Source organism: Scyliorhinus canicula, chromosome 17 (genome assembly GCF_902713615.1).
Source record: "Scyliorhinus canicula chromosome 17, sScyCan1.1, whole genome shotgun sequence".
Classification (NCBI taxonomy): Eukaryota; Metazoa; Chordata; class Chondrichthyes; order Carcharhiniformes; family Scyliorhinidae; genus Scyliorhinus; species Scyliorhinus canicula.
The window spans coordinates 19612572-19636347 of NC_052162.1; positions in this window are offsets into that span (position 1 = coordinate 19612572).

Consider the following 23776-nt stretch of genomic DNA (forward strand, 5'->3'; position numbering starts at 1 on the left):
CAGGCGTGCTTTGACACCAGGGAAGAGAGGAGTGGCCATTCTAGTCAACAGGCCAATAGCGTTCATGGTGTCAAAGACAGTGACGGACGCAAGGGGGCGATTTGTTATGGTCAGTGGGATCTTGGAAGGGGTCCCAGTAGTTCTGGTAAATATGTACGCCCCATACTGGGACGGCGCGGAGTTTGTCAAGAAAACTATGGCCAAAATCCCTGACCTAGACTCCCACTGACTTATTGTGGTGGGAGGACTTTAATTGCATGTTGTACCCAAAAATGGACAGATCCAACCCTAAGATGGGAACCGTGTCAGGGAACTGTGTTATGGAGCAGATGGGGCGGGGGTGGACCCATGGAGGTTCAATCACCCGAGGGATAATTAAATCTCCTTCTTCTCCCATGTGCACAAGGCCTACACTCATACAGACTTCTCCATCAAAGGGAAAATGGTGCTTCCAAGTGCAATAAGGGCTGAGTACTCCACAGTTGTAATCTCCTATCAGGCGCCCCACTACATGGACATGATGTGAAATGAAATGAAAATGAAAATCGCTTATTGTCACAAGTAGGCTTCAAATGAAGTTACTGTGAAAAGCCCCTAGTCGCCACATTCCGGCGCCTGTTCGGGGAGGCTGGTACGGGAATCGAACCGTGCTGCTGGCCTGCATTGGTCTGCTTTCAATGCCAGCGATTTAGCCCTGTGCTAAACCAGCCCCTTGATGTTGGAGAAGGGCCGGGTCTAATGCCCCCAATGGAGAGGAAGAAGCTGCAGGTGAAATTTGATCTGCTCTCCACGGGGAAAGCAGTCCAGCAGCTCCACCAGTCATGGGGCCTTGTCCGAAGATGGAGACAAGGCCAGCCTTGACATACCAACTAAGGACGCAGGCTGCTGCAAGAGAAATAGTGCAAGTCAGGGACAGGAGCAGTAGGATGGTTGCAGCCCCGAACGAGGATAATGAGGCCGTTGCAAACTTTGAACGAGGCCTGTGCATCTCCAAGCCCCCGGAGGTGGACTCAGAGATGAAACAATTCCTCGATGGACTGGCTATATCAGTGGTGGGGGAGGACACGAAACAAGGGCTGGAAGCACCATTCAGGCTCGATGAGAAATCCTGGAATGCTTAAATTCCATGCAGTCAGCGAAGGCGCCGGGACCGGATGGGTTTTACAAAGAATTAGCAACAAGCACTGGCCCAGCACCTACGGTAAATATTTAACAATTCACTGTCGAAGGGAACCCTGCTACGCACGCTGGCTCAGGCCTCAATCTCACTGATTCCCCAAACAGACAAGGACCCGACCAAGTGTGGATCACACAGACCCATCTCTCTGTTAAACACTGATTCTAAAGTCCTGTGAAAACACTGGCGAAGCGCCTGGAGAGCTGCCTGCCAGAAGTGATCACGGAAGATCAGACATTGTCAAGGGCAGACAGCTAACAGCAAACATCAGACGCCTGCTGGATGTTATAATGACCCCACCCGGGGAGGAGACACCAGAGTTGATGGTCTCCCTGGACGCTGAGAAAACCTTCGATCGAGTAGAATGGAGGCACCTCATGGAGATGCTTGAACGGTTTGGGTTTGGATCCAGGGTTCACACCATGGGTGAAACGTCTGTACTGCGCTCCCATGGTGAGCATGCGGACGAAGGCCACCAGCTCCGAGTACGTTGGCTGCACGGGGGAACGAGGCAGGAATGCCCGTTATCCCCACTCCTGTTCACGTTGGCAATTGAGCACTGGCAATCGCCCTCAGATTGGCGGAGTGGTGGATGGGCATTCGAGGGGTTCAGGGAGCAGAGAGTTTCACACTGTGCAGATGACCTGCTCCTCTACTTGTCGGAGCCCTAGCCAGCTGGGAAAGATAACGGGACTCTATAGAGAGTTTGATGCCTTTTCAGGTTACAGACTCAACCTGGAGTTGAGTGAAATCTTGCCCGTGAACCCGTGAGGGGGAGGAGCAGAGCTGGAGGAACTGCTGTTTAAAATGTCCCAAACCAAGTTCAGGTACCTGGGGATACAGATAGCTCACAACTGGATGAGGCGCGGGGGGGCGGGGGAGGTTGGAGGGGGGGGTGGAGGGGTGGAGGGGAGGGAGAGAACGACATGCGGGAGATGTGGCCCCGCCAAGCCTCCTCTTCTACCACGGGGCAGCAAACGCAGAGAAAGTGAGATATGAGAGAGCCGAAGGCGGACTGGGTCCAAATGGAGGAGGCCTCTTGCATGGGGATGTCTTTCTGGGCCATGTCCACCACCTCACTCCTGACCGCCCGCTCACACGCTCGAGGAGCCCGGTAGTAGTATCCATATTAAACACCTGGAACCAGTTCAGGCGCCACCACAAACTCGGTGGTGTGTCTATAGAGGCCCCCACCTGCAATCCCACCGACTAGGATACATGCCATGTTTAGGACATGGAAGGAGGAAAAAGGGCCCCTGAGGGTGAAGGACCTGGACGTTGACGGAAGAGTAGCAACCCTGCAGGAACTATCGAAGAAGCCCCAATCCCGAAAGGGAATGAGCTTCAGTACTTGCAGATGTGTGATTTTCTCTGCAAAGACACCAAGATGTTCCCCAGCTACCTGGATACCTTTGGACACGATAGTAGGGCTGGACTGGCTAGGGGGCGACAAATATGGCGATATATACAGACGACTCATATAGAAGGTCAGGACCCCGCTGGATGAAACGCAATGGAAATGGAGGGAGGAACTGGCCATGGCGATGGGAGAGGACTCTGGATCGAAGTGTACCGAGCCGGTGTGTCCCGAGGGTCTTGGCAGCTTGACAGGATCAACTCCACCTCCTGATGGCTAAGACTGAAGCAGCCTAAGGTGGTGCACAGAGCGCATCTAACCAAGAAAAGGATGAGTGGGTTCTTCCCGGAAGTGGAGGATAAGTGCAAACAGTGTCAGGGCGGCCCGAACAACCACACCCACATGTTCTGGTCCTGCCCCAGACTCAATGGGTTTCACTGGACAGCCTTCTTCGAGGTCACGTCCAGGGCTGTGACGGTCTTCGGGGTGTCAGAGCACCCAGAGCTCTTCACAGGGAAAGGGGCAGATGCCCTGGCTTTTGCCTCAATGGTTACTTAGATCATAGAACATACAGTGCAGAAGGAGGCCACTCGGCCCATCGTGTCCGCACCGACCCACCCAAGCCCTCACTTCCACCTTATCTCTGTAACCCCTCCTAACCTTTTGTTGGTCACTAAGGGACAATTTCTCTTGGCCAATCCACCTAACCCTGCACATCTTTGGACTGTGGGAGGAAACCGGAGCACCCGGAGGAAACCCACGCACACACGGGGAGAACGTGCAGACTCCGCACAGACAGTGACCCAGCGGGGAATCGAACCTGTGACCCTGGCGCTGTGATGCCACAGTGCTACCCACTTGTGCTACCGTGCTGCCCGTGACTTCTGCTAGGAAGGAGGTCAGCAGCATCACCCAGAACCTCGGAATGGCTCTCAGATCTGGCTGAGTTCCTGAAGCTGGAAAAAAGAAAATTCTCAATCGGGGGCTCGAGGAGAGATTCCACGACACGTGGAGAGGGTTCACCAACCTTTTCCAGGCCCTGTTCGTAACCAGCAACTAGGGGGTGAGACAGGAATAGAGGGGAAGATGGGGGGGAGGGTGGGGGGGGGGGGGAGGGCTAGGAGGGGCAGAGGGGAAGGGAGAACCACCAGGGTGAAGGGAAATATACACATAACACAGTGGAGTGATGGAGAGGAAGGCCCTACGCCTGGAAGTGCAAAGACCCCTCCCACATGTAAAGGTTGGGGGAATCAGAACATCCGACTCATCCTCTGAAATCAACGGTTCGACATGAGTCTTCCCATCACGATTAATGCAAATAAACTGTTCTCTATGTAACAATGTACACCATTGAAAATAAGGAAACAAGATTATGAAGACGATGTTCACAAACGCTGTGACAAACTGTGATATATCTGCTGTTCATATAGTTATTGTTCTTGCTCTGTTTTTTTCCATGTGTTGTGTAAATTTTGATAGTAAGCATTAAAATTCCAATAAAAATAGTTTTAAAAAATGTTTGGAATCTGCTGCCATGCACAAGTTCTCTGCTCCCTTTATATGGCAAAACTTCCAATTGCTCCGGGAATGTCAGCTCAGCTTGGTGGGACTTTGACCTCGATCTGACCCGGTGCCACAATCTGGTGAGCACGGCACAAATTCTGGTCCACAGCAGGCGGAGGAGAGGCATCCAAGGTCACTAACACTTGGAGGGCTGCTAGGATTCTGCCAAATCTCAGTCAGATGGCGAGAATGTGGACTTAATTCATAACTCAGCTGTTGGAGGTGCGGAGACGGTGACAGGAATATCACGCAGGGCTGTCAGGTACATTCTGCAGATTGCAACACATGATGGAGTCCATCCATGTTCCGTCAGCGGTCATTGTGCCAGCAGGCCAGTGGACTGTGATCAATACTGAGATCAATGGGACAATGGCCACCATGGAGATCTTGGTCCAGTGCAAAACACATATTCTGCTGCAGGAGTTAAATCTATAGTTGTAGGCACTGGTGGAATCCAGCAGTGGCTACATGAGAGGGGACAAGGGCACCACAATCACACTCCAGGTACCTTTGGGCATGCATGGGGATGAGGACCAGCACCTGGACACCTCGGGGCCAACCACAGCCAATTCCAATCCCCTCTGCCAGAGACCCCACCATCTGCAGCTCCACAGGCCGAGGATAGTGCCCCACACCAAGACACCCAAAGCAGGCTGGGGCCCTCCAGATCTCAAATTTCCATTCGATGCCCACACAAGTCATCACAGACACCAGGGTGCAGCAGCCAGCAGGCTGCCACCACCTCCACTGTGGATGTCAATCACGCACCAAGATTTAGTGCCGGGTTAGAAAGATGAAGAACTACCCGGAGGACAACGGCTGTGCTGGTGTCCACCCGCAGTACACAATTTCCAAAAACCTGAATAGAATTGCACCCTTGTTACCAGGTGCCAACACCCCTCAGCTGATGAATCAGTACTCCTCCAATAATACAACTCACTGGAGAAGGAGGCTACACAAATACCCCATCCTCAGTGATGGTGGAGCCCAGCACATCAGTGCAAAAGGCAAGGATGAAGCGTTCGCAACAATCTTCAGCCAGAAATGCTGAGGGCTGGAGCATCGGCATTGGGCACCAGTCCACATTTTTTCCAGACACCCGATTCTCCCCCTGACGCACAATCAATTGTACAAAGACTAGAGTTGGATACACCTGTGGCTTTATTGCTCTAAGATGTGTGGCCTACCTCAGCAGCTGGTGAAATGGCTGCTGAATGAAGGACACGCATATCTATACTCCGCCTACTGGGCAGAGCCAGAAGGCAGGGGCTACTGGCGAACCTGTAGTACAGGTCCTACCTTACATCACCTAATACAGATGTAACAGTGGTTTATCACATTCACCCCCTGTTAAAATTGAGTCCGGCGGGGGTGGTGGAGAATTATATACAGCAATGAATTTATATTTACAGTATTTGATCAGAAAAAAAAATGTTTTTTGATGTCTGGTGCCAGTTAGAGATTTAACCGGTCCAGTGCCTTGATGTTCCGCTGGGATCGATGTAGCGGTGGCGGCGATATCGGTGCTGGCCTGATGTTCGGTGACTCCGGGAGCGTGCTGAAATCCTCTTCATCCTCAGGCGTGGGCAGGGGGAGGACGGATGGTAATGGTGGTGTTAATGCTGGGAGTGCCGGGGAAGGGGAGAGTGGCGCCGGATCGGGGAGGTGTGTGTGTGGAACCTGCTGGTGCCAGGTCCCTGAGGGAGACAGTGTCTTGGCGGCCATCGGGGTACTGGGGGTTGGCATGGAGCAACTGCACCCTTTCCACCAACAGGTCCGCCTTGTGGAGTCGGATGTGTCTATGGAGCAGGACTGGTCCTGGCGCTGCGAGCCAAGTCGGGAGCGACACCCCGGATGTGGACTTCCTGGGGAAGGCAAAGAGACATTCATGGGGTGTGTTGTTAGTAGCGGTGGGCAACAGTGACAGAATGGAGTGGAGTGCATCAGGAAGGACCTCCTGCCAGCGAGAGGCCGGGAGGTTCCTGGACCTTAGGGCCAGTTGGATGGCCCTCCATACCGTCCCATTCTCCCTCTCTACCTGCCCGTTTCCCCAGGAGTTATAGCTGGTCATCCTGCTGGAGGCGATACCCCTGCTGAGCAGGAACTGACGCAGCTCATCGCTCATGAATGAGGATTCCCTGACACTGTGGATGTAGGCGGGGAAACCGAACAGAGCGAAGATGGTGTTGAGGGCCTTGATGACGGTGGCAGACATCATATCGGGGCATAGGATGGCGAAGGGGAACCTGGAGTACTCATCGACCACACTGAGAATATACGTGTTTCGGTCGGTGGAGGGGAGGGGCCCTTTGAAATTCACGCTGAGGCGTTCAAAGCGGTGGGAGGCCTTCACCAGGTGCACACAGTCCGGCCGGTAAAAGTGCGACTTGCACTCCGCACAGACCTGGCAGTCCCTGGTGATTGTCCGTACTTCCTCGACGGAGTAGGGCAGATTGCGTGCCTTGACAAAATAGTACAGACGAGTTACTCCTGGGTGACAAAGACTGTCATGTAGGGCCCGGATCGGTCTACTTGTGCGCTGGCACATGTACCTCAGAATAGGGCATCTGGGGGCTCGTTGAGTTTGCCGTCGAGCTGCATGTACCGATTGATGGTCTGGTTGTAGTCCATGACCATTCTGTGTTTCTCCCCAGTTTTAACGACTACCACTTGGGCTCTCCAGGGGCTGTTGCTGGCCTCGATAATGCCCTCCCGAAGCAGCTGCTGGACCTCGGACCTGATGAAGGTCCTGTCCTGGGTGCTGTACCGTCTGCTCCTGGTGGCGACGGGTTTGCAATCCGCGGTTAGAATGGTGAAGAGGGAAGGCGGATCGACCTTTAGGGTCGCGAGGCCACGCACAGTGAGGGGCGGTAGGGGCCCACCGAATTTGAGGGTTAGGCTCTTGGGATTGCACTGGAAGTCCAGGCCTAGGAGCAGGGCAGCGCAGAGGTTAGGGAGGACATAGAGGCGGAAGCTGCTGAATTCTACACCCTGGGCCGTGAGTGTGACCGTGCAGAACCCCCGGATCGCGACGGAATGGGATCCGGAGGCCAGGGAAATTCATTGGTTGGCGGGGTGAACCACGAGGGAGCAGAGCCTTACCGTATCTGGGTGTATGAAGCTTTCAATGCTCCCGGAGTCCAGCAGGCAAGAGGTCACATGGCCGTTGATTTTCACACTGGTCGATGCGGTGGCCAAGTTGTGCAGACGAGACTGGCCGATCGTCACTGAGGCGAGTCGTGGTCGGTCGTCGCTGAAGTCGGATGATGGGGAGCCTGGGGTGCCCAGGTCCTGGAATGCTGTCAGTGTCCATGTCCCGTGGGGGAGACAAGATGGCGGTGCCTGAATTTCCTGTGGGTGACATAATGGCGGCGCCCATGGGCTGCACCTGGCGGGGGTTAGACAAGATGGCAGCGCCCATGAGCCGCATGTGGACTGGGGGGAGAAGATGGCAGCGCACACTGGCCGCGTGTGGCCCGGGGAGGTGAAGATTTCGGCGCCCACTGGCCGCGTGTGGCCCAGGAGCTGAAGATGGCGGCGTCCACTGGCCGCGTGTGGCCCGGGGAGGTGAAGATTTCGGCGCCCACTGGCCGCGTGTGGCCCAGGAGCTGAAGATGGCAGCGCACACTGGCCGCACGTGGTCCGGGAGGTGAAGATGGCGGTGTCCACTGGCCTCGCGTGGTCCGGGAGGTGAAGATGGCGGCGCCCACTGGCCGCGCGTGGTCCGGGGGGTGAAGATGGCAGCGTCCACTGGCCGCGCGTGGTCCGGGGAGGTGAAGATGGCGGCACCCATTGTGTGTAGACGAGATAGGTGGGGGCGACAGCGGCGACTGCGCAGGTCTGGCACACCGCGGCAAATTGCACCTTTTTGCCGCAGGCCTTGCAAAGGGCAGCGCGGGCCGGGGCAGCGTTGGCGAGGGTTCTTCTGCTGGCCGCAGAAGTAACATTGGGGACCCCCGGAGTGCACGGGCTGGCGTGTGGCGCAGGCGTACTGGCTGGGTAAGGCCCCCGCTGGGGCGGCCGTCTGTGGGGTCCACAAGGGGTATGAGGGGTGGTCCTGGATGTTACGTGAGGCGACCGTCATGGAGAGGGCTAGCTTCTTTGTTTCAGCTAGGTCGATCGTGGCCCCTTCTAACAGTCTCTGGTGTATGAGGTCCGACCTAATCCCTGTTACGAACGCGTCCTGCATAAGAAGGTTGGAATGTTCGGTGACCGTAACGGCCTGACAGTCACAGTCCCGGACGAGTGGGATTAGGGCCCGCCAGAAGTCTTCTATGGACTCACCAGGGAGTTGAGAGCAAGTGCCGAGTACGTGCCTGGCGAAGAGTGTGTTTGTTTTCTGTGCGTAGTTTGCTTTGAGGAGTGCCATGGCTTCGGCATAGTTCGGGGCGTCCTGGATCAGCGGAATCACGTTGGAGATCAACCTTGAGTACAGGATCTGCACCTTCTGAGCCTCCGGAACAGTAGTGGTCGCTGAGTTGATGTAGGCCTCAAAGCAAGCTAGCCCGTGATTAAAGCCCTTTCTGGCATCGCTTGATTGTGGATCCAGCTGGAGGTGATCCGGTTTGATTTGGAGGTCCATCTTTTAGAAATCTTAGACCAATAAATTGACGCACGATCAATTGTACAAACACTAGAGTTGGATACAACTGAGGCTTTATTGCTCTAAGATGTGTGGCCTCCCTCAGCAGCTGGCGAAATGGCTGCTGAATGAAGGACACACATATTTATACTCCGCCTACTGGGCAGAGCCAGCAGGCAGGGGCTACGGGGACTTGTGGGAAGAAACTGGAGCACCCGGAGGAAACGCACACAGACACAGGGAGAACGTGCAGATTCCGCACAGACAGTGACCCAAGCCGGGAATCAAACCTGGGACCCTGGCGCTGTGAGGTAACAGTGCTAACCACTTGTGCTACTGTGCCGTCCTAGCTCTAGGAATTGAAGTGTTAAACGTAAACTAAATGGAAAATCCTGATTGAGAAACTGGTATTAACTCTGATGTAGAAACAATTCCAACAAGTTTGGGGCGATTACATTTAAAACGTAACTTATGTTTATCTTCAAGGTCAGAGTTAATAGTGTATAAGCCATAGGGAGCCTTCTATCTTAGTTTATTCGAGGAAGGTCTGCCCTTGCTCCGACAAATGTCCAGATGAAGGGAAGTTGAAAGCAGTTTTGTAAACAGAGTTTACACATGGGTCTTGCCATGCGGGGTAAATGACAAGAAAACCTGTGCAGGCTGCTTGTCATCTCCAGGGGGTGGGTTTGGGGAGGGGCCCTTCAATCCAAAACACTCCATGCCCGATTGATGGACCTGGCATTCGGAAAGGATTGTCTGCTGAGACCCAGCTGTGCTGCCATCTCCCCTACAACCCCATCCAATGATGCTCACCTTAAAAATCCTTCCTGATGTTACTTATCTGGGGCCTAGGTAGCTCTGCGATCCTGGGGCTCTGGTAGGCGTTTTTGAACCACAGCCACGGCCTTCATCTTCTGTCAAACCACGCACTGTATAATTATTATCGGACTTAATTTTAGTGATGCTAATTAATCCGCCTCACAGCATTTAGATGTGGGGCGGGATTCTCCGACCCCCCGCCGGGTCGGAGAATCGCCGGGAGCCGACATAAATCCCGTCCCCGGCGTGTCCCGAAATCTCCGCCACCAGAGATTCGGCGGGGGCGGGAATCGTGCCGGTCGGCGGGCCCCACCCCCCCCCCGGCGATTCTCCGGCCCGTGATGGGCCGAAGTCCCGCCGCTGTCAACCCTCTCCCGCCGGCGTGGATCAAACCATCTACCTTACCGGTGGGAGCAGGCGGCGCGGGCGGGCTCCGGGGTCCTGGGGAGGGGCGCGGGGCGATCTGGCCCAGGGGGTGCCCCCACAGTGGCCTGGCCCGCGATCGGAGCCCACCGATCGGCTGGCGGGCCTGTGCCTTCCACCTTTTCCTTCCACCTTCGCCATGGTCTTCACCAAGCCCTCAAGGTGAGGGCTTGGCCCCTAAAGGTGCGGAGACGTCCGCACCTTTGGGGCGGCCCGATGCTGGAGTGGTTTACATCGGGACCTGCTGCCCCGCTGGGTAGGGGAGAATCCCGGCCGTGATTTCAAAAGGATAGCATCAGGAACATATCTGCTCCTCTTTCATCTCACCCTTCCCATCAGTAAGAGATGTCTTTATCTCTTCGAGACTGGACTTGCTTTAGTAAAATTTACTGTTCAACTATGTCATTGTAAATCCTGATTCCCACTACTGCTGCTCTTAATTTCTGCCCCGGAATGTACAAAGGCGTGGTGGGATATTTATGTTTGAAACTAGTTCCATGTGCTTTGGCGAGCTTCCATGTCACCATTGACAGTGTACATCCACAGGGTATTCAACTTTGGGAGGGAAAGTATCCCTTATATTTCCTTTCCAGTTGGTATCAGTGGAGAAACAGGACACCCAGCTGATTAGTTTTTGCCCTTTCTTGTCATTGCTACCCACTCTTTTATTATTTGAGATCAGTGATCTGAAGCCAGACTGCGAGATATGTAGTGATAGACTTCTTGCATCTATCTCTCCAATGCACCAATGCCAAGGCCCAATATTAATATAACCAAGGTTAACCATCAGGGGTGGACCGTTAATATAACCAAGGTTAACCATCAGGGGTGGACCGTTAATATAACCAAGGTTAACCATCAGGGGTGGACCGTTTCCTTTGAAAGATTCTGCAAAATGTTCATAACAGGGAGGAATGTTATAATACCATAATAGAACTATTGGGGTAACTAGATTTCTCTTTAGGGCAGCACGGTAGCATTGTGGTTAGCACAAATGCTTCACAGCTCCAGGGTCCCAGGTTCGATTCCCGGCTTGGGTCACTGTCTGTACGGAGTCTGCACGTCCTCCCCGTGTGTGCGTGGGTTTCCTTCGGGTGCTCCGGTTTCCTCCCACAGTCCAAAGATGTGCAGGTTAGGTGGATTGGCCATGCTAAATTGCCCTTAGTGTCCAAAATTTCCCTTAGTGTTGGGTGGGGTTACTGGGTTATGGGGATGGGGTGGAGGTGTGGGCTTGGGTAGGGCGCTCTTTCCAAGAGCCGGTGCAGACTCGATGGGCTGAATGGCCTCCTTCTGCACTGTAAATTCTATGAAAAATTCTCTTGTCCAGGGGTATTCGAGGAACCAAGTTGGAGTGAAGATGCAAACTGACCATATTCTAATTGATTGGTGGAATTCTAAGGAATCGTCTACTCCTATTCCTATTAGATACCACTGCAATGAGGAAGATGCACGCAGGCAGCTACAATTTACCCGACTGGTACATCGCAAGTAATTACTTCACAGTTGAAAAATAAGTCAAATCTGAACACTGCTTCTTGAAGAACCATTTATTTTCTGCTCTTTAACAATAAAGTGCTATTGTTGCTTCTGTTTTGAATAATATACATGGAAACCAGTACCTTACTCAAAAACACCAGTGCACAAGTGCATGATGGCAATTTTCTGATTGAATTTTTTCATAGGATGTGAGTATCGCTGGCACGGTCAGCATTTGTTGTCCATCCCTAATTGCCCTTGAGCTAAGTGGTTTGCTGGGTCACTTCAAAGTCAATCACATCGCTGTGGGGCCAAGACCAGGTAAGGATGGCAAATTTCCCAACGTAAAAGATATTAGATGGGTTTTAAAAAATAATCAGTGGTAGTTACATGGTCACCATGACTGAGGTGAGCTTTCAATTCCAAATTTATGAACTGAAATTAAATTCCCCATCTGCCAGGGTGGGATTTGAATCCATGTCCTCAGAGCATATGGGTGTGGTATTACTAGCCCAGTGACATTACCATCTTCTCCCCAAGTTGCTGGGGGTCTGTCGTAGTACATTTGGTCATTTAGTGCATTTGGTATATCTGTTTTCACTGTGCTTTTTAATTGTTTACTACCTGAGTCATGCCATCTCACCTCAGCATTCTCCCTTCAGAGAAGCAGGGCTTCCTGTTGATTGTCTGAAGTGTTTCTCCTGTCAAACTCACTAATGCAGAAAACACACTGATATCACAATCGCTTCTTTGCCTCTGTTCAGAGAGTGTGGCATGAGCCTGTGTCCACACATGGGATGGCTACCCACACCCTCATGGTGGATGTACCTGATTGCCATATTACTGCCTGATGATGGACGGAGAGCGTGACAAGACTCCACAATTGTACCTGTTCACCGGACTTCCGGTTGCGGCTATGACCAGCTAAGTCGCACGTTTGGCTGCTCCTGCTACAAAGGTGTTTTCGGGCCGATTGGAGGGCCCCAACGGCGCTGTAAGGACAAATTCCGGTGGGGGAAGGCTCCCTGAAGAGAACCAGACCAACTTTATGGTCGGTACCCGGAGTGGGGTGGTAAAGAAAGCAACAGCAGCTCCCAAAAAAAAGCGGGGGAAGAAGACCAAAATGGCGGCCGGTGGTGCACCCGAGGAATGGAGGAAATGGGCGGAGGAGCAGCAGGCCGCTCTCCTGCGCTTCTTTACGGAGCTGAAAATGGAGCTCTTGGAGTCAATGAATGCGACGACCACCAGGCTGATGGGAGCGCAGGCGACCCAAGAGGCGTCGATTCGGGAGCTGCAGCAGGAGATGACTGCGAGGGAGGAGGAGGCCACGGTCCTCGTGGGAAAGGTAGAGGTGCACGAGGCACTCCACCTGAAATGGCAGAGCCGTTTTGAGGAGCTGGATACCCGAATGAGGCGGAAGAACCTGAGGATCTTGGGCCTGGCAGAAGGCCTGGAGGGGTCAGACCTCCCGGGATATGTAGCAGAAATGCTGAGCTCCCTGATGGGGGCAGGGGCCGTCCCTTCGCCCCTGGAGCTGGAAGAGGCCTACAGGGTCATGGCTAGGAGGCCAAGAGCAAATGAGCCCCCGAGGGCGGTGCTGGTGCGGTTCCAGCGACTCAGCGACCGTGAGAGAGTGCTGGAGTGGGCCAAGAGGGAAAGGAGCAGCAAGTGGGAGAAGTCGACGGTGAGGGTCTACCAGGACTGGAGTGCGGAGGTGGCAAAGCGGCGGGCCCGGTACAACCGGACGAAGGCGGTGCTACATGCAAAACGGATCAGGTTCGGAATGCTGCAGCCAGCGCGCTTGTGGGTCACCTACAGGAACCAACACCACTATTTTGAGTCCCCAGAGGAGGCGTGGGCCTTTGTACAGGAAGAGAAACTGGACTCGAATTAGACCCAGGGGATACTTGGCGGCCGTAGCCGCTCGGGTACTTTCAGCTGAATTCTTTGTTTGGATTTTGAACTCTTGCTGTGGTTTTTCTTCTGATGTTTTTTCCCCCTTTGCCAACTTTCCTTAATTATTGTTATTGTGGTTATTCATGGTTATTTATGGTTATTTATGCTGTTTGGTAGAGGGCGACTGTTAAGTACAATGTTATTTGTTATTTATCTGTTATTTATAATGTTAAGTGGGGGAGGCGGGACGGGGGGGAGAGCAGATCGGGGATATGGGCTCCTAGGGGGGGTTCTTTACAGGCATGGACGGGGACGGGGGTGGAACTGAAGATGGCGGGGTGGGGTGTGGCAGGGCGAAAGCGCGGGCTTTCCTCTGTTTTCCCGCGCGCGGGGCAGAGGAGGGGGGAGGGGAGGAGTGCGGGGCGTGGCTAGCAATGGCGACCTTTCCCGCGCTGGAGCGGGGCCAGGGAGGAGTGGCAAGGGGGGGGAAAGCCCCCCCCCGAGCCGGGGGGAGTCGGAGTGTGGCAGGAGCAGCCGGGTCAGCGTGAACCAGCTGACTTACGGGAGTACGATGGAGGGTACATCGCGGCTAGGAGGGGTCCTAGCCTGGGGGGGGGGGGGGGGGGGGGGGGGGAGGGGGGTTAGGGAGGGACACCGGGTTGCTGCTGAAAAGACCAGAAACGGGAAGTGGAGGACTGGAGAGGTGGGGGGAGGGGGACATCGCCATGGGGAGCGGGTCAGAAGGGGAGGGTCGACCCGGGGCGAGCAGGGAACAGGACATGGCTAATCGGCAGGGGAGGGGGGCGGGTCGTCCCGCGACCCGGCTGATCACTTGGAACGTGAGGGGGTTGAATGGGCCGGTCAAGAGATCAAGGGTATTCTCACACCTGAAGGGACTGAAGGCTGATGTAGCAATGTTACAGGAGACCCATTTGAAGGTAGTGGACCAGGTTCGCCTGAGAAGGGGGTGGGTGGGACAGGTGTTCCACTCTGGATTGGACGCAAAGAACCGGGGGGTGGCGATTCTGGTGGGAAAGAGGGTGTCGTTCGTGGCGGAGGAGGTGGTGGCGGATAAGGAGGGTAGGTATGTGATGGTGAAGGGTAAGCTGCAGGGGGAGAAAGTGGTGATGGTCAACGTATATGCCCCGAACTGGGATGACGCGGGTTTTATGAGGCGCCTATTGGGCCTCATTCCGGGACTGGAGGCAGGGGGCTTGATCATGGGGGGGGACTTTAACACAGTGCTGGACCCCGGGCTAGACAGATCGAGCTCAAGGACCAATAGGAGGCCGGCAGCGGCAGAAGTGCTGAGGGGGTACATGGAGCAGATGGGAGGAGTAGACCCATGGAGGTTTGGTAGGCCGAGGGCGAGGGAGCATTCCTTTTTCTCCCACGTCCATAGAGTGTACTCCAGAATCGATTTCTTCGTGTTGAGCAGGGGGCTGATCCCGAGGGTACGGGAAGCTGAGTACTCGGCCATTGCGATCTCTGATCATGCACCACATTGGGTGGATGTGGAAATGGGGGAGGCGCGGGACCAGCGCCCGCTGTGGCGGCTGGATGTGGGGCTGTTAGCGGACGACGAGGTGTGTAAAAGGGTCCGGAAGAGCATTGAGAGCTATCTGGACGTGAATGACACGGGTGAGGTGCAGGTGGGGATGGTCTGGGAGGCCCTGAAGGCAGTGATCAGGGGAGAGCTGATCTCCATAAGGGCGCACAGAGAAAGAAAGGAGAGGCAGGAGAGGGAGAAGCTGGTGGGGGAGCTATTGGAAGTGGATAGGAGATATGCGGAGGCACCAGAGGAGGGGCTGCTGGGAGAACGGCGCAGCCTGCAGGTCAAGTTCGACCTGCTGACCACCAGGAAGGCAGAGACGCAGTGGAGAAGGGCACAGGGCGCGGTCTATGAGTATGGGGAAAAGGCGAGCAGGATGCTGGCACACCAGCTTCGCAAACGAGATGCGGCTAGGGAGATTGGGGGAGTGAAGGAGAGGGGCGGGAAGGTAGTGCAGAAGGGGCAAGAAGTGAACGGGGTCTTCAGGGATTTTTACAAGGAGTTGTATCGGTCTGAGCCGCCGACGAGGAGAGGGGGAATGGAGGACTTCCTAAACAAATTGAGGTTCCCAAGGGTCCAGGAGGGGCTGGTAGAAGGGCTGGGGGCGCCAATAGGGCTAGAGGAGCTAGTCAAGGGAATAGGTCAGATGCAAGCAGGGAAGGCGCCGGGGCCAGATGGGTTCCCGGTGGAATTCTATAAGAAAAATGTGGACTTGGTGGGACCGGTACTGGTACGAGCCTTTAATGAGGCGCGAGAGGGGGGGGTTCTGCCCCCGACAATGTCGCAGGCTCTGATCTCCCTGATATTGAAGCGGGATAAAGACCCTGTGCAGTGCGGGTCCTACAGGCCTATCTCGCTTCTGAACGTGGATGCCAAGTTGCTGGCAAAGATCCTGGCAGCTAGAATAGAGGATTGTGTGCCAGGGGTAATCCATGAGGACCAGACGGGGTTCGTGAAGGGGCGGCAGCTCAACACGAACATGCGGAGATTGCTGAATGTAATTATGATGCCGGCAGTGGAGGGGGAGGCTGAGATAGTGGTAGCGCTGGACGCGGAGAAGGCATTCGATAGGGTGGAGTGGGAGTACCTGTGGGAGACGTTGGAACGGTTTGGGTTTGGGGAAGGGTTTATTAAGTGGGTGAAGTTGCTCTACTCGGCCCCGACGGCGAGTGTAGTGACAAACGGGAGGAGGTCGGAGTATTTCGGGCTCCACCGAGGGACCAGGCAGGGATGTCCCCTATCCCCCCTACTTTTCGCACTGGCGATTGAACCGTTGGCGATGGCACTGAGGGGTTCAGGGGGGTGGAGAGGACTGACTAGGGGAGGGGAGGAACATCGAGTATCGCTGTATGCGGATGATCTACTGCTGTACGTGGCAGACCCAGAAGAGGGAATGCCGGAGATAATGGAACTATTAGCAGAGTTTGGGGACTTTTCGGGGTACAAACTAAATTTGGGCAAAAGCGAGGTTTTTGTGATACACCCGGGGGACCAGGGAGAGGGTATTGGGAGACTCCCCTTCAAGCGAGCAGGAAAGAGCTTTAGGTACTTAGGGGTGCAGGTGGCAAGGAACTGGGGGACCCTCCACAAGTTGAACTTTTCCAGGCTGGTGGAACAGATGGAGGAGGAATTTAAGAGGTGGGACATGGTACCGCTGTCGCTGGCGGGGAGGGTGCAGTCAATCAAAATGACGGTCCTCCCAAGGTTCCTGTTTTTATTTCAGTGCTTGCCCATCTTCCTCCCTAGGGCCTTCTTCAAAAAGGTGACGAGTAGCATCATGAGCTACGTGTGGGCGCACGGCACCCCAAGGGTGAGGAGGGTCTTTTTGGAGCGGAGTAGGGACAGTGGAGGGCTGGCACTACCCAATCTCTCGGGGTATTACTGGGCGGCAAATGTGTCAATGGTGCGCAAGTGGATGATGGAAGGGGAGGGGGCAGCTTGGAAACAAATGGAGAGGGCGTCCTGTGGCAACACAAGCCTGGGGGCCCTAGTAACGGCACCATGGCCGCTCCCCCCCACGAGGTACACCACGAGCCCGGTGGTGGCGGCCACCCTCAAGATATGGGGGCAGTGGAGGCGACACAGGGGGGAAATGGGAGGTCTGTTGGCGGCGCCAATAAGAGGGAACCATAGATTCATCCCGGGGAACATCGACGGGGGATTTCAGAGCTGGTACAGGGTGGGCATACGGCAGCTGAAGGACCTGTTTATAGAGGGGAGGTTTGCGAGCCTGGGAGGGCTGGAGGAGAAGTTTGAGCTCCCCCCGGGAAACATGTTCAGATATTTACAAGTGAAGGCATTTGCTAGGCGGCAGGTGGAGGGGTTTCCCCTGCTCCCCAGTAAGGGGGCGAGTGATAGGGTGCTCTCGGGGGTCTGGGTCGGAGGGGGGAAGATATCAGACATCTACAAGATAATGCAGGAGGCGGAAGAAGCATCAGGGGAGGAGCTGAAAGCCAAGTGGGAAGGGGAGCTGGGAGAGCAGATAGAAGACGGGACGTGGGCGGATGCACTGGAGAAGGTCAATTCTTCCTCCTCGTGTGCGAGGCTGAGCCTCATTCAATTTAAGGTGCTGCATAGAGCTCACATGACGGGGACAAGGATGAGCCGGTTCTTTGGGGGTGAGGACAGGTGTGTCAGATGTCTGGGAAGCCCAGCGAACCATGTACATATGTTCTGGGCATGTCCGGTGCTGGAAGGGTTCTGGAAGGGGGTGGCAAGGACGGTGTCGAAGGTGGTGGGGTCCAGGGTCAAACCAGGATGGGGGCTTGCGATCTTTGGGGTCGGGGTAGAACCGGGGGTACAGGAGGCTAGGGAGGCCGGAATACTGGCCTTTGCGTCCCTAGTGGCTCGACGAAGGATATTAATTCAATGGAAGGACGCGAGGCCTCCAAGCGTTGAAACTTGGATTAACGATATGGCTAGCTATATTCAGCTAGAAAGGATCAAATTTGCCCTGAGAGGGTCGGTACAGGGATTCTCCAGGCGGTGGCAACCTTTCCTTGACTTTTTAGATCAGAGATAGACGTTCGGGGTCGTGGCAGCAGCAACCCGGGGGGGGGGGGGGGGAGGGGGGGAGGGAGGGGGGGGAGGGAGGGAGGGGGAGGGGAGGGGGGGGCAGCAAGGGTCGTGGGGGGACATGCACGACTGTAACGCGGGCAAGTCTGCTCGCTGCTCATGTCTGAAACTGTAGGCTGCCTTGTTTGTTAAGGTTGCCTGGGGGGGGGGGGGGGGGGAGGACTGGTGCGCGCGAGAGGGCGGGCGAGGGAGGGACATTTGCCTAGAGGGATTGTGTTGTAAATAATTTAAAAATTAGTAGGGGTAAATGTTTGTATGGAAAAACTCTTTCAATAAAAATTATTTAAAAAAAAAAAAATTGTACCTGTTCACCTATCAGCCATTTCAACACGGGTGTCTGGCCTGTCTCAGTGTTTCCCATCCCCATCATCTCTTGTCCCTGAAGGAGTTGCCACTCGGGCTGGTGCTCGGTGTTGGGTGACTCTGTCCTCGGCAACTCCAGTCACCTCCGTCGCCCGTTCCTCCCAAGGTGCTGAGGATTCTTCGGTCTGGCAGCCTTCTGCCAGACTCAGCCTTCCCCTGGCGATTGTGGGAGAGCTTCTCCTGCGGAGACACAGAGAGGGCATCATTAGCTGCATGCATGGTTCACAGTGGTGGCAACTGGGTGTGTGATGTGAAGGAAGGTTTGGGGGGGGGGGTTTGAAGGAAGAGGGGAGGGGGTTGAAGGGAGGATGGGGTGTAGAATGGAGGGTTGGGAGGAGATGCTGTCGTGACGGCGGAAAGGTCTTGGGGATGGGGTGGAGGAGGCAGTGGTGTTTACTCACCAGTGAAGCTCGGTGTAGGTCGTTAACCATCTTGCTACACTGGAGGCCAGTCTTCCTGGTCACACTTCCTGAGCTCACGGCCGCCGCCACTTTGTCCCTGGTGGCACTGGCTGCCCTGTGGCTCAACCTCCAGGACCCTTGGGGGAACAGGACATCCCTCCTCGCCTCCACCACATTTAGGAGCCTCCCCAGGTCCATGTCTTGGATTGGATTTGTTTATTGTCACGCGTATCGAGGTGCAGTGAAAAGTATTTTTCTGCGAGCAGCTCAACAGATCATTAAGTACATGGGAAGAAAAGGACATAAAAGAAAATACATAATAGGGCAACACAAGGTACACAATGTAACGACATAACACTGGCATCGGGTGAAGCATCCAGGGCTAATGAGGTCAGTCCATCAGAGTCTGGAAACAGTGGGGAAGAAGCTGTTTTTGAGTCTGTTCGTGCGTTTTCTCAGACTTTTGTATCTCCTGGCCGATGGAAAAAGTGCCAAATTGATGTTGAATAGCGTTGCCAACCTCGCCAACCTGAACGCAGGGAAGCTCGCGGTAGTTCCCGCTCACTACCACACTTAGAAATCTTTCTGGAGAATCGCGCCCAAGCTTTTATCTTCCCGTGTAGAGACATTGGGGCGGGAGTTTGCAGACCCTCCTCAGTGTGTTTTGTGGCAGCAGGGATGACCCGCCATTGGCAGATAGTTGGACCATCCGGTGGTCGGGGGGGGGGGGGGGTGTCGCTGTTAGCGGGAACGGAAGATCTCGCTGGGAGTATCAGACGGAAAATCCCATCCAAAGAATATAGAAAGGAATGCATCACAAATTGTGACGTGATTGATGCTCACCTTCTGATATTGTTATGTTCCCGCCTGATGTTACTGCACTCACCTCGCAGAGTGGAACTCAGCTTGATAGATCGTTTTGTTTCGAGATGTGGATAAACAGTGCTGCAGGACTGCCGATTAACTTTTAGCAAAATAATAAATCATTCATTAAACAAGAAAAGATGAACTATTGTTCAATACTCCCTCACCCCTGCTGTTCCTTTATAGATACATACAGATGTATAAGGATAACACAAGTTACAACTTTATCTCATACTCTAATGTTTTCAGTAAGTATATAATCCATGCATACCAATCGGTAAAATGTGGTCAGACACACCACAATCTGACACCAGGTGACAGATACCACCCACAGCAACATCTATGGATTTCTCATCAAATCTCCCCAGAAACTTGTCACACTGTGAGCCTTCTGGTCTCACTGGAACTCCAAACAAGGGTTTCCAAACTCCACTTTCCAAAAATTGATTGTGGAATCTTCTACCACATAACACTTTCTCTCAGATGCCTGCACCAAGGACCCACATCCAAGAATTCAACCTCTCCTTTCAGTATTCCTCTGCCTGGGATCACAAAGGGTGGGATTCACTGATCACCGACACTGAAATCCCGTTCGGCAATTCGCCGGAGAATCCCCGTTTCCGCCGGAAACGGGGGCGGTGCCTTTTTGCGATGCTCCGCCCCCTCAAAAACGGCATCCGCGGGGAGTACGCCGCACGCCGTATGGATGGCCTCAGGACGTCACCTGAGGCCCTCCCCCGGTGCTTCGCCTCGATGGGTTGAGTCCCCGACGGCGTGGGACACACCGTTCGGTGACCTCACGTGGCGGCTGCGGTCTGTGTCCACGCTGCCACAGTCGGTGGGGGGGGGGGGGGGAGGGAGCCATTCCGCTAGCAGGATGGCGTTCGTTGGGGGGGGACTGGTGGGGGGCGGTCTGGGGGTGGCGAGGCTGGTCACAGGGAGGCAGTTTTTGGCAAGCCGGGTCCACACGTGGCTGGCACCATGTTGTACGGCACAGCCGTCGCAGGCCACCGCTGTGCGCAAGCGCAACCACAGACCCAGCCATTCTCCGGCCGTATCCGCCTGAGGCTTTACGCTACGTGGCTCCTAGCCCCCCATCGGACAGAGGATTGGTGCAGGGGTGGTGCCAACTTTCTGGCCGTAAGACCAGATGGATCCTGCGGACATAGCCGCAGGATTAGAGAATCCAGACCCATGAGTATTCAAGCTTCCACATAATTACTTAGATAGCCAGCCATTCCAACAGAAGGCCACAGTTTCACAGGCTGTATTATTTATCAGGCTTATTTATCACCAAATTTAGAATTACCTCAGATGTCTGGCTTCTTGCTAGCCAACATCTCCAGGTCTGTACCTTTCACCTTTGTCTTTAACCGGAAGACTCTCTCTCTGCCACTTTGTTTAACTTCAGTGAACCGTACCATGTTCCGATTCCAGTGCCTTACCTCTCTGACTTCATTCTTTCCTCTTTTTCTTTCCCTGGTTTCTGGAACTTTGTGTCCTTTAGCTTCTGGGACTTGCTTTATGTTCTTTCGTATTGTCCTGGCAGTTTGTGTGGAAAACCTCTTGCTTCTGGGTCATCTTGTTCAAACTGAACTCAAATTCTTAAATTTTTCACTCTGGGCTCTGGTTGCTAAGCAACAGCTTAGTTTATTTAAAACCATTTATCGTTTTTATGTCATAAAACTGCAATTACAATGCAGGCAAAGTTTAAAGTGAAACCAAGCTATAGATATGCAGGCACCTTAGTTTAACATGAAGCTAAGCTGATGTTTTAACCCTTTCTTGGCTCACAAACACAGAAACTCAAATTAAGCTTACTTAAACTTATACATTATTCATAATACCCACAAATACAAATATACACTATTTAAACTATTTCCTAACAATATGCAGATTACTCATATCACTTCGACCAGCCTGGTGTGAATTTAAATAAAAACTCGGCAGTTAATTGCTTGCAGGTGCATTCTCCATGGCAACACCTCTACCAATCAAGTCCACAAATCAGTACTCTCTTTGTCTGCGGTATAAATTGTTGCTTAACTTACAGTGGGTATTCTTGCAAATTCTGTTGTTATGAGCGCACAGCGGAGAACTTCTACAGCATGTTGCCTTTACCAGCAATACTCAAGTAAAAGTCTTCACCTGATTCTATTCTTATGTAGAACAACAACTTCACCCTGAACTAAATAAGCGTCTTCTGCTTTACCCCAGCAGAACAAGCACCAGTCCTTGTTTCACTGTTATATACCATTTGGGCCTCTAAATAAACCAGTGGTACTTCAAGTTCACTACTGTTAAGTGCTTAATTATTAGCTGTTCCGTGGGGTGAAATATAGTTTGCATTATCATTCACTTACCGTACAAAGTTATCTCAGCTGCATGCTCATATTGTTTAAGGAGCACTTGCTGCGAGTGCTGAATAGTTTGTCCCACTGAGACGGGGAAGGAATGGTAAGGTGAAAGAGCCTTGGATGACAAGAGAAGTGGAGCTTCTAGTCAAGAGGAAGAAGGAAGCTTACGTAAGGTTGAGGAAGCAAGGATCTGACTCAGCTCCAGAGGGTTACAAGGTAGCCAGGAAGGAACTCAAAAATGGACTGAGGAGAGCTAGAAGGGGGCATGAAAAAGCCCTGGCGGGAAGGATTAGGGAAAACCGCAAGGTGTTCTACACTTATGTGAGAAATAAGAGGATGATCAGAGTGAGAGTTGGACCAATCAGGGATAGTGGAGGGAACTTGTGCCTAGAGTCTGAGGAGATGGGGGAGGCCCTAAATGAATACTTTTCTTCAGAATTCACCAGAAAGAGGGACCTTGTTGCTCATGAGCACAGTGTGAACCAGGTTAATAGACTCGAACAGGTTGATATTAAGTAGGAAGATGTGCTGGAAATTTTGAAAAGCATCAGGATAGATAAGTCCCCTGGGCCTGACGGGATATACCCAAGGTTACTACGGGAAGTGAGGGAGGAGATTGCTGCGCCGTTGGCGATGATCTGGGCGTCCTCACTCTCCACTGGAGCAGTACCGGATGATTGGAGGGAGGCGATTGTTGTTCCCCTGTTCAAGAAAGGGAATAGGGAAATCCCTGGGAATTACAGACCCATCATTCTTACGCGGTGGTGAGCAAAATATTGGAAAGGATTCTGAGAGATAGGATTTATGATTATTTAGAAAATATAGTTTGATTAAAGATAGTCAGCATGGCTTTGTGAGGGGCAGGTTATGCCTCACAAGCCTCATTGAATTCTTTGAGGGTGTGACGAGACACATTGATGAAGGTCGGGCAGTGGAGGTGGTGTATATGGATTTCAGTAAGGCATTTGATAATGTTCCCCATGGTAGGCTCATTCAGAAGAGTAGGGGGCATGGGATATAGGGAAATTTGGCTGTCTGGATACAGAATTGGCTGGCCGAAAGAAGACAGCGAGTGGTAGTGGATGGAAAGTATTCCACCTGGAGGCCAGTAACCAGTCGTGTCCCGCAAGGATCTGTTCTGGGACCTCTGCTCTTTGTGGTTTTTATAAATGACTTGGATGAGGAAGTGGAAGGGTGGGTTAGTAAGTTTGCCGATGACACGAAGGTTGGGGGAGTTGTAGATAGTGTTAAGGGTTGTTGCAGGTTACAGCAGGACATTGACAGGATGCAGAGCTGGGCTGAGAAGTGGCAAATGGAGTTCAACTTTGATGAATGTGAAGTGATTCATTTTGGAAGGTCGAATTTGAATTCTGAATACAGGATTGAAGGCAGGACTCTTGGAAGTGTGGAGGAACAGAGGGATCTTGGGGTCCGCGTACATAGATCCCACAAAGTTGCCACCCAGGTTGATAGGGTTGTTAAGAAGGCGTATGGTGTGTTGGTTTTCATTAACAGGGGGATTGAGTTCAAGAGCCACGTGGTTTTGCTGCAGCTTTATAAAACTCTAGTTAGACCACACTGGGAATATTGTGTCCATTCTGGTCGCCTCATTATAGGAAGGATGTGGATGCTTTGGAGAGGGTACAGAGGAGATTTACCAGGATGCTGCCTGGACTGGAGGGCATGTCTTATGAAGAAAGGTTGAGGGAGCTAGAGCTTTTCTCACTGGAGCGAAGAAGGCAGAGAGGTGACTTGATAGAGGTGTACAAGGTGATGAGAAACATGGATAGAGTGGGTAGCCAGAGACTTTTCCCAAGGGTGGAAATAGCTGTCAGGAGGGGACATAATTTTAAGGTGATTGGAGGAAGGTA